Below are 11,326 nucleotides of genomic sequence, written 5' to 3'. Positions count from 1 at the left end.
ATGGAGTTTGCTGTTATAATTCCCTTACTTTAGTGAATGGACCCTTTAATAGATGGATATCCTGTCCAGGGATGCTTCCTGCCTCATTAGAGAGACTTTGCCTTCTCACAACTCTATATATAAAAATGCAACCCTATATATAAAAATGCCAAAGTTAAAATAACTTTCATAAAAATGGCTAAATGGAAGCTTTGTGTTGACATGGACATTTTAAGGATTACTGTCGATTTTGTAGTGTAAAAGATTAAGCAAGTTCGGGAAGTAGGTTTATTGCCTGAAGAAGGGGCCAGAGTTGCCTCGAAAGCTTGCATATTATAATCTTTTTAGTTAGCCAATAAAAGGTGTCATTTTGCCTGACTTTTCTCTACATTCATAATGGCTAACACGGTACAACACCCTAGTACTATATACTGAGATAGCAAATGTTGCCAATGTTTTATTGCAAAAATAAGAATTGACTGATTGAAGAATTGATTAACACTAACTAGCATTAATAAGTAATGTTAATAATCTTTTCTAATTGGGCTGCCCCAAATCTCTATAGCCATCCATACACTTTAATTACAATAGTTTCAACTCCTTAATAACAAATGAGATATTATGCTACAGCAACTCTTGTTGTAACTGCTTGATATATTTTGACAAACACATCTGAAGGAAGCTCATCAGTTAATATAAATGTAAAGTACTTATTCTTTGACCAACAAGTCATGATGGTAAATGTATTAAATTACCAAAACGCATCAGAAAAAACAAAGTACAAAGCCAAACAGCAGACACCCAGAGTCTTTTTAGTTTCCCAAGTGTTTGAAACTTTGTCTTGCAGGAAATATTGGTCTGCAACTTGCTTACCTTTAAAGTTTCACAAAGCAGTCCTAGTAACTCCTCCTCCTGCCTCCGAGCAGTCTTAACAATTCTTCTCACAGCTTTCAGCTCAAAAAGGAACTCTGGCATGAGATGAATATAAGCCCCCTCTCAAATTTACTTCTGATGAAGACCAATGGTGAATTTAGCTCTTTGACTTAAAGGTCTCCACTATGTAACTCCTCCTAGTGGTCCCTGGCTCACCTGTACTGTTAAACCTGGTCTGTAATTTCTCACTCTTGGATTGTGTTCTACCTCTTACAGGCCACGAGATCTCTGACTTTTCACAAACAATGCATGGCCCACCTACAGTGGTGTGAAAAACTATTTGCCCCCTTCCTGATTTCTTATTCTTTTGCATTTTTGTCACACAAAATGTTTCTGATCATCAAACACATTTAACCATTAGTCAAATATAACACAAGTAAACACAAAATGCAGTTTTTAAATGAATGTTTTTATTATTTAGGGAGAAAAAAAAATCCAAACCTACATGGCCCTATGTGAAAAAGTAATTGCCCCCTGAACCTAATAACTGGTTGGGCCACCCTTAGCAGCAATAACTGCAATCAAGTGTTTGCGATAACTTGCAATGAGTCTTTTACAGCGCTCTGGAGGAATTTTGGCCCACTCATCTTTGCAGAATTGTTGTAATTCAGCTTTATTTGAGGGTTTTCTAGCATGAACCGCCTTTTTAAGGTCATGCCATAGCATCTCAATTGGATTCAGGTCAGGACTTTGACTAGGCCACTCCAAAGTCTTCATTTTGTTTTTCTTCAGCCATTCAGAGGTGGATTTGCTGGTGTGTTTTGGGTCATTGTCCTGTTGCAGCACCCAAGATCGCTTCAGCTTGAGTTCATGAACAGATGGCCGGACATTCTCCTTCAGGATTTTTTGGTAGACAGTAGAATTCATGGTTCCATCTATCACAGCAAGCCTTCCAGATCCTGAAGCAGCAAAACAACCCCAGACCATCACACTACCACCACCATATTTTACTGTTGGTATGATGTTCTTTTTCTGAAATGCTGTGTTCCTTTTATGCCAGATGTAACGGGACATTTGCCTTCCAAAAAGTTCAACTTTTGTCTCATCAGTCCACAAGGTATTTTCCCAAAAGTCTTGGCAATCATTGAGATGTTTCTTAGCAAAATTGAGACGAGCCCTAATGTTCTTTTGCTTAACAGTGGTTTGCGTCTTGGAAATCTGCCATGCAGGCCGTTTTTGCTCAGTCTCTTTCTTATGGTGGAGTCGTGAACACTGACCTTAAATGAGGCAAGTGAGGCCTGCAGTTCTTTAGACGTTGTCCTGGGGTCTTTTGTGACCTCTCGGATGAGTCGTCTCTGCACTCTTGGGGTAATTTTGGTCGGCCGGCCACTCCTGGGAAGGTTCACCACTGTTCCATGTTTTTGCCATTTGTGGATAATGGCTCTCACTGTGGTTCGCTGGAGTTCCAAAGCTTTAGAAATGGCTTTATAAACTTTACCAGACTGATAGATCTCAATTACTTCTGTTCTCATTTGTTCCTGAATTTCTTTGGATCTTGGCATGATGTCTAGCTTTTGAGGTGCTTTTGGTCTACTTCTCTGTGTCAGGCAGCTCCTATTTAAGGGATTTCTTGATTGAAACAGGTGTGGCAGTAATCAGGCCTAGGGGTGGCTACGGAAATTGAACTCAGGTGTGATACACCACAGTTAGGTGATTTTTTAACAAGGGGGCAATTACTTTTTCACACAGGGCCATGTAGGTTTGGATTTTTTCTCCCTAAATAATAAAAACATTCATTTAAAAACTGCATTTTGTGTTTACTTGTGTTATATTTGACTAATGGTTAAATGTGTTTGATGATCAGAAACATTTTGTGTGACAAACATGCAAAAGAATAAGAAATCAGGAAGGGGGCAAATAGTTTTTCACACCACTGTATTTGTTGCCTCTCTCTTTCTCTAAGTAGCAGATCAGGTGGATTGATAGCACACTAGATTTCATAGTGAATATTATCACCTTCCTACACAAACAACACCATATCTATCTTTCCCTCTTTCTGGTGACTTAAGGACTAGCATCTCTGGTGTACCCCCACTATCCAGTAAAATTGCAATCAACAGATATTTGAAGGAGTATAGCATGGTGTAGCAGTGGTCAGTACAGTATTGCTGCCTCACAGTTCTAGAATCTTGGGTTGGTCCCGACAGTATCTGTGTGATGATTGGCCAATTATGCCACATCTGTGTAGGTTCTGGAGTGACTGCATGCATGTGCATGAGTATGCCCTGTGATGGAATGGCTTCCCATCCAGGTGCTACTACCTGTCTTGTGTCCATGGATGCCATGATAGGCTCTGACCCCACACAACCCTGAAGTGGATCAAGCTTGTTTAAAAATGTTATGTCATTCATTTATTAAATAGTTTATTTTCCAAACCTACTAACTAGCAGAGCAGGCTGCATGTACTTTGTACAAACCTACAGATATTTAATGAATTGTGTTTATAGAAGCTATCATCATTTTAGCCAATAAAAAGTTCTAAAATTTAATTCAAGGATTCATTCAGAAAATCTCTCATTTTAACTTAACGAGAAATTAAATTACTGCTATTTGCAATTCTACAGAACAAATATTTTTAAATGTATTACTATAATTATTAATGCTCCAACATGACTATTTGAGTCAGCATGTTTTCTATATTTGTGTTTGGATTCTGTATTTAAAAATCTGCTTTACTCTCTTTAACTGGTTTATGTGAAAGCTAATGCTGTAAACAAAGAGTAGGACTGAGTGTAGTGAAGCAATGTCATTGTATTTATTTCATGGTGGTAGACTTTTCCTTTACAGGATGGCCAACATCTTTTTTCCTCAGAGGTGCTCTGTGTTTCTATACAGTCTTGCTTCCTTCAACATATTTAACGAATCAGGTAGAAGTGTATGTTGTTCTTTGCTTAGTTACAAATTTTCTCCTTGGTAACACATCAAACATTCTCCAATCTGATATTTTAAAACCTATCTATTGTACTGCTGATCCCAAGAGCAATGCCACTGCCATACAGTTTTGTAAAACTGACCTTAGCAGCCAAACAATGCGCTAACTGTTGAAAAAGTGCTCCATAGCAACAACCTAAATATTACATTATTTCGCAGTATGTTCGCAGAAAACTACATTAGACAAAAGCACTGACTGTAAAACGTGCTAATGCCTACTCACCCTATGTATTTAAAACATCAAGTCAAGATGTGAATGTCCCCAGAGTGCAAGTGTCAACTATTGTATTAGCAGCTCTTTTCCTATATTTTCTTATATATTCATCTCTTCTCTATGTGAATAAAATATTCTTTACCATTTGTATTAAATGTCCCATTAATTGGTTTCAACCTGTGCTGTTTGATTACTTTAAGGTTACTTTTCAATAGATTTTTGTTTAAAAGTAACAATCAACATTAATATTAGTTATAGCTGTCAAGAATATATGGTGTGATAGGAATACAGACCTGACATTATGAAAAGATTTGGGGCAGCCACCCGTATAATATCCCTGGCTGCAAAAGGCTTTTTGAAAAGAACAGAGTTGTTCACAAGTCCAAAGCAGAACTGATTCATTGGTGGTAAGATGGCGGCTTTAAAGGCCTGTATAGGAACAGGAAGTGACATTGTCTGTACTGGAAGTGACGTCATCTAAGGGCCTGGAACCGGAAGTGACATTGTCTGGACTGGAAGTGACAGCATTGAAAGGCCCAGAACCAGAAGAGGGGCCTTTGGAGGCATCGGAACCGGCAGGATTTCTCAGGAAAGGTCTGCAGGGAACTGAGAAAGACAGCCAGTGCATCCTGCCGCCCCCGGTCGGATGTGGTATTACCATTACTTAAGCCCTTTAGCTGCCTCTTACTTGCACGTGTGTGACAATAGCAAGCAAGAATTAACATATAGAGATATCTCAAAATGAATTTTAAGATATCTAGAAAAGCATTTTAGATATTTCAAATAATAGAATTACAGATTTCTGAAAATGAATCTATTTCAAGATATCTGTGATGTGTTTCGTGATATCTCAAATAGATTTCAAGATATGTTTAAACGATGCACTGTACATTTTAAGATATCTGAAATGCAATTCAAGATATCTCACTCTGCACTCCGAGATATCTTAAAGTAAATATGTACTGTATGTGTACTGAGTTATCTGAAATGTAATTCAAGATATCTCAAAATGGCTTAAACTGCCTTTGTTTTCAATGGGACTTTCTGTCTATTTTAAGATATCTTGTAATGCATTTGAGATATCTTGAAAAGTTATTTTGAGATATTTGACATTCATTGCAGATATCTGAAAACGAACATACAGTAAAGTTATTTTATGATATCTAGAAATGTATTTGAGATACTTTAAAATGAATTTTAGATTTCTTAAAATGGTCTGGGAGTTATTTTAAGGCACCAGAATATTTCAAAAATTCATTTAGATGCCTTTCTATTGAATAGCATTTCAGATATCTAAAGTACATTTTTACATATTTTAATTTAATTAAATTTTCAAACAGATCTATGCTTCATTTCAGATATATTAAAATGTATTCAGGGATATATTGAATTTTATTTCAAGATATCTCTGTTTGTGGAAGGGTTTCCCTATCCTAAAACATAGACTTATTTATTGCTAAGTTCAGATTCTTTGTTAGGTAGGTTCACACATACAGTATGTTGTTCTCTCAGTTATTTGCCCATCCTTACATTTGCCAACCTTGGATATATACAGCAATTTAACATTGCACTTTCAAGCAAATTTACAGCCCATTACCTTCCATCAGTAGTTCTTTCAGGCTTCACCCAAGTATGATCTTCACTGTGGTCATATCAGGGATGTCTCCCCTCACTTCTGATTGACCTTGCTGAGAAAGAAACTCGGTTCCCTGCCCTCAGTGGTAAAACAGAGAAACAAGGTAAACAGGGAAACAGGTTTAGATAGTTCATTATAATCTTCAACATGACTTAATATGACTCTTAAAGATATCTTAAAACAGACAGGAAGTCACATTGAAAGAATAAAAAAATTTACAAGAAATGATTTTTAGATATCCCAAAATTAATTTGAGATATCTTAAAATGTATGCAAGGTCAACCTCAGATATCTCAAGATATAATTTATTGAAGATATTTTAATATGTAGAAGGACATGTTCTGGAAACAAGTTTCAGATATTTTAAAAGACTAAATTTTAAGATATGTAAAATACACTTAAGGGATATCTGTAAATGTTACTATGGTTTGGGCTAAGAATGTACATAATTCTATTATGTTTACCCTTAATCTCTTTTTGTTAAAGTGAAATGCATTCACATTGTTCAGATGTTCCCCATAGCCCTTACCTTGGAGGCATCGAAGAAGACTGAATCTAGTAATGCAAGGTAAATTTGAAAATGTTCTTTTCAATCTGCTTGTCCAGGTATAGCTATTTTGCCATCTTCGTTATATGCAATCAAAGTCATCTTCCAAACTTGTGCCACTATAATTCCTAATATGACTGTGCCATCAGGCTCCTCTGCATGTCTTATTTATTCTCAGCTACATTTATCACCTTAAAAATGCTGGCAAGACAAAAGATGTTAAATGCCCTGTGTTATATTTCACCCAGGTTCCCTCCCTCACAGGGGTTCAGGTGCTTTATTTTCATCTATATGGTTCTTCATTTTTTATGTTATTAGAGTGGATTATTTAGTTTTCAAGTGTGAAAGTGAATTCTGCTGTGTTTGATGTGTTTTGTAGGTGGTTCAATAAGAGGTGAGGCCTGCATTCACATCACCACAGGGAACTGCAGTCTACAAAGGCTAAAGAAAACCCGCAGTCTCTTGCGGTTCATTGAATGTGCTCATGGTGGTGGGGAGTTCTCCTGTGTATATTGTTTTTTGCTTATTTGGTGAATTACTGGAGTTTTGATCTAGGCTCTGTTTTTGACTTAATTTACTGGATTTGTGGCTTGGACTTGTTTGTCTTGTATTGCCTTTGCCTATTCAAGCATTTTCTGCTGTGCCTTTTGTGCTATTCATAGCTTCACTGTTCAAAAGGGCTTTATTTTGGAAAATAAATATTTTATTATTTTATAGATTCTTCATTGCTATTTTTGTGCAACTAGCCAAAGTTTACGGTTTCCCCACTAATGTGTGTTTTGAATCATTGTTCTCAGACTTGATGCTTTAGAACTCTCCAGTTTGCAATACCCTGCCCTTAAAGTATTGTCCCTCTACATTAAATACACTCCAAACAACATGTGCAAAACTCCAAAACTGTTGACTGAAAAATGAACACTGAAAATCAGAAGCAGACTTAAAGGAATACTCCACCCAAAATTGATATTTGTATATCTAATTTAACCCGTATCTTAATTTCGTAGTGGTGGCCAAGAAAAAAATGGCCATGCAAAACAGAGAGAAAGAAGTTTATGACATGCCAGAACTCAATGGTCCCAGTTCTGTGTAACAGCAAACACTGCTAAAAACATCCATGGAAAAAAAAAAAAAAAATTTCACATTACTCGTGTCTCATAATCCACATATAGACATGACTGTTACAAAGTCGCTTGCTGAAAATGTGCCTAATGAACGCTTTTTTTTTGCTAAAATACTGTAAAAGAAATACTTCCAAAATTTTCAAGTGTATACATATTCAGTAAACCAAAAGAATCATGGGAAAGACTTTTTGAATTAACAGGACCCTTGATAGATAGATAGATAGATAGATAGATAGATAGATAGATAGATAGATAGATAGATAGATAGATAGATAGATACGTTATTAATTCCAAGGGGAAACTCACAAAACCAGTGAATAATAGGAACAGACAGGTCTTCAAGTCAATGTTATACCATTTACCTGTATTATTTGATAAACTTATTTTTTCCATTCTGCATGAAAACATGAGATTAGAAACATTTTCTTGGCCACCACTACAAAGCACGTGAGGTAAATAAGATTAAAAAAATATCATTGTTGGGGGAAGTATGAACTTTAAGTGCCAATACATTTTTTGATACACCTTATTAATTCCTGAGGGGAATTGTTTTTTTTTTTGCATGACTTTTGGGGGTAAGAGCACAGGGTCAGCAATTGTAAAGCAACCCAGGAGCAATTTTCAGGTTAAGAACCTTACTTAAAGACCCAATGGAGTAGTATCCCTTCTTGCACTATCAGGATTTGAACCAGCAACCTTCTAGATACCAGCACAGAGCCTTAGCTGCAGAGCCACCACTCTGCCCATGTTCACTAGATTGAAGAACTTGTTTCCAGCTACTAGAGGGTGCATTGACATTGAGTACTGCCACATGTAGTAAATGCTTACTACCTGTAAAAGTTATACCAAACATAATATCTCATCTTCTGTATTAACACCAACCTTTATATGTATGCACTGTATATTGACAATTGTGATATTGATTAATCTAATACAATAAATTTACTGCCTGTTACAAATGGCAAATTACATACAAGTGGACATTATACTGTCCACCTTAATAAAAGGATAATTGTCTGTGTGTCTGTCTCTGTCCCCATGCTGTTGCTATGTCTCTGTCATTCTAAAAGATGGTACATCACTAACATTTTAATAATACAATGCATTGCATTTGCCATCTCAATAGATGGCACAACACAAACATTAACACTGCTTTTATGAATCTCTTACCAAAAACTATATAATAGAGACATACGCATTGTGTGGTGCACTGCAAACATTAATGCTGAGGTCTATGTTGATTATTTAGATTTCAACGTGTCTTAAATGGGTAGCACAGCTAGTTTATTAATATAAAAGTAAGATAGCTTGCTTAACAAATATCATATATCCTATTTCTTGAATGTGCCTTCACCCACTATCATTCAGCACAAAGACTGATTTTCCCATAGAAGTTGTATCAGTCCCTTTTTTATTTGAAGGAAATAACATTCTATATGATCTACACTCTACAATCAAGTTAGACAAGTTAACAAAACAGAATTCAACCCAAAATCATGAGAAAGACAGGAAAGCCAATAGCAAGAGCAAATTTTTAAAAATAGCAAAAAGAGTAAAAACAGTGCATCTGATAACTATAATGGTTCATTCAATTAAAATTGTTTCTCAAAACAAGGATTCTTGCTGAAGGACTTGATCATGAATACAGTAAACATACATGTATGCTTTATCACAGTATTCTACTTTAACTACTATTAAATTCATCAGTCCTTTATATTGTGCCAGCGGTGTAATCTCTTAAAACACTAATACTGTAATTTGTGTTTACGCATGTCAAATTATTTCCATGGGTTTGGGAACCTTTGTGCTTATTTAAATTATATAAATTAAAGCTGTGCTGTTGGATACAATTATCGCAAAAAACAAACAACAGACCACAAACTTATGATACACTAAACCAACAAATGTGGTTGTGTGTGATCTGCACTTTTTTATCCATCTACTTTTACATAAAAGACTCACTTTTTAATTGCTATACTATAACTTGTTTTGAGATTAATCTTCCACAGCCCTGGGATTACCTTCCTGCATTTTTTACCCAATAACTTTTTGTATGCATAGGCAGCAAATAAATGTGCTAGAGATTCCACATAATTTTCACAAAATGCACATAAAATTATATATTTTTTAAATATATCTGGAAAGAATCAATCTTAGAGGATAAATTCTGTGTATGATTTGAAGTTTATTCTTTTTTATTTTGTGAGGCAGCATCTACTTGGGATTTTTCAAATTTTCATATCTGCATTTCAAAAGGAGGCCTTTGAAGTAACATAACATGGTAACATAGATTCTAATATGTTTGTTATTTCGTTTGCTGTCTTGAAGCTGTATGCCATTTATATACAGATCCACTAAAAGTAATAAATGCACATCCAAAATAATTAATTTGCATAATGCTGATTAAAGATAAGTCTTTATTACGTATAGTACGAAAAACAGCAACAAATTATGAGTCGGGGGACATGAAATGTTTTCAAAATATCAATGTAAGAATGTTACTTACCACCCTCATTTAACTGTTGTGTTACTAAAAAAATATTGTTAACTTTCCACATTTGCAATAAGAAAGCTTGATTTTTAGATTTAATGTCCTTATTATTCCAAATACTGTATAGTATTATGTGATGAAGAAATGTGTGTATAAATTAGGTTCAAGAAACAATTACCTGCTTTTGAAAACTGGAAAGTTTAACTGGAATTCTGTTTATGTCGAATTTGTATCTTAACAAGTAATTCAAAATAACATCATTTTTACTTTTTTGTATACAAAGTATAGGGAAAGTATTGTAATCATCCAAAGATTTGATGTCGAGATTTTGATGAATCTAGATGTTTTACACCTCCTTGAGTCCAAAAAAGCCATTTTTGGAAATATGTCTGTGTGTCTGTTTGTGTGTGTGTGTATGTAAACATGATAAGTTGAGTATGTTTTCACTTAAGTCAACCAAATTTTGCCTACAAGTACTGAGTACAAAACATAAATTTCTATCAACTTTTGGGCTATTTCCATTAACCGGAAGTGGTATTTTACCTTTTACTCATGCAGCTGCAGAGTCTTATTTATTCAACTTTACTTTTATAATAATTCAATATATTAATTTGATTTGTTGTTGATGGTTCTTTAATGTACATAAGTATACAAGAAAGTCTAGGGGAGACCTCTCCTGGTTTTTTAACTAAAGTTAAAGGTCTCCGGTTTTGTAAAATTTTCATATTAACCAATCATTGGTAATGCACTGGTGGTGCTGATGCCTTACAATAAGGACACCGTGTTCTGGGTTCTCCCCATATTCACTGGGTTTCCCCTGTGTGCTCTAGTTTCCTCCCACAGTCCAAACACATTCAGGTTAGTTGTACTGGCAATGCTAAATAATGGCCCTAGTGTAAGTGTGTGTGTCTGTGTGTGGGGGGCACCCTGTCATAGTGTTGTCCCTGCCCATGCGCCCAATGATTGCTGGGAGAGGCTCTAGTTGCCCTGCAACGCTACCTTTTATAAGTGGGATCAGAAAATAGAAGGATGAATGCATGGTCATTTGTTGCTCATATTTTTTAAGCAATAATCCCAGCTGTTTTACATATAGAGGCCAAAAGATATCTACATTTGATTCATATTGCTTTCCCGAAAATTATTTTTGATAAAAGTCAGTAACATCAACAACAACAACATTTATTTATATAGTACATTTTCATACAAACAGTAGCTCAAAGTGCTTTACATAATAAAGAACAGAAAAATAAAAGACACAATAAGAAAACAAAATAAGTCAACATTAATTAACATAGAATAAGAGTAAGCTCCAATGGCCAGGGGGGACAGAAAAAAAAACTCCAGACGGCTGGAGAAAAAAAATTAAATCTGTGGGGATTCCAGACCATGAGACAGCCCAGTCCCCTCTGGGCATTCTACCTAACATAAATGAAACAGTCCTCTTTGGATTAAGGGTTCTCATGGAAGAACTTGA

This window comes from Polypterus senegalus, chromosome 7 (assembly GCF_016835505.1).
Source record: "Polypterus senegalus isolate Bchr_013 chromosome 7, ASM1683550v1, whole genome shotgun sequence".
Classification (NCBI taxonomy): Eukaryota; Metazoa; Chordata; class Cladistia; order Polypteriformes; family Polypteridae; genus Polypterus; species Polypterus senegalus.
Note: the sequence above shows the minus strand (reverse complement) of the source record.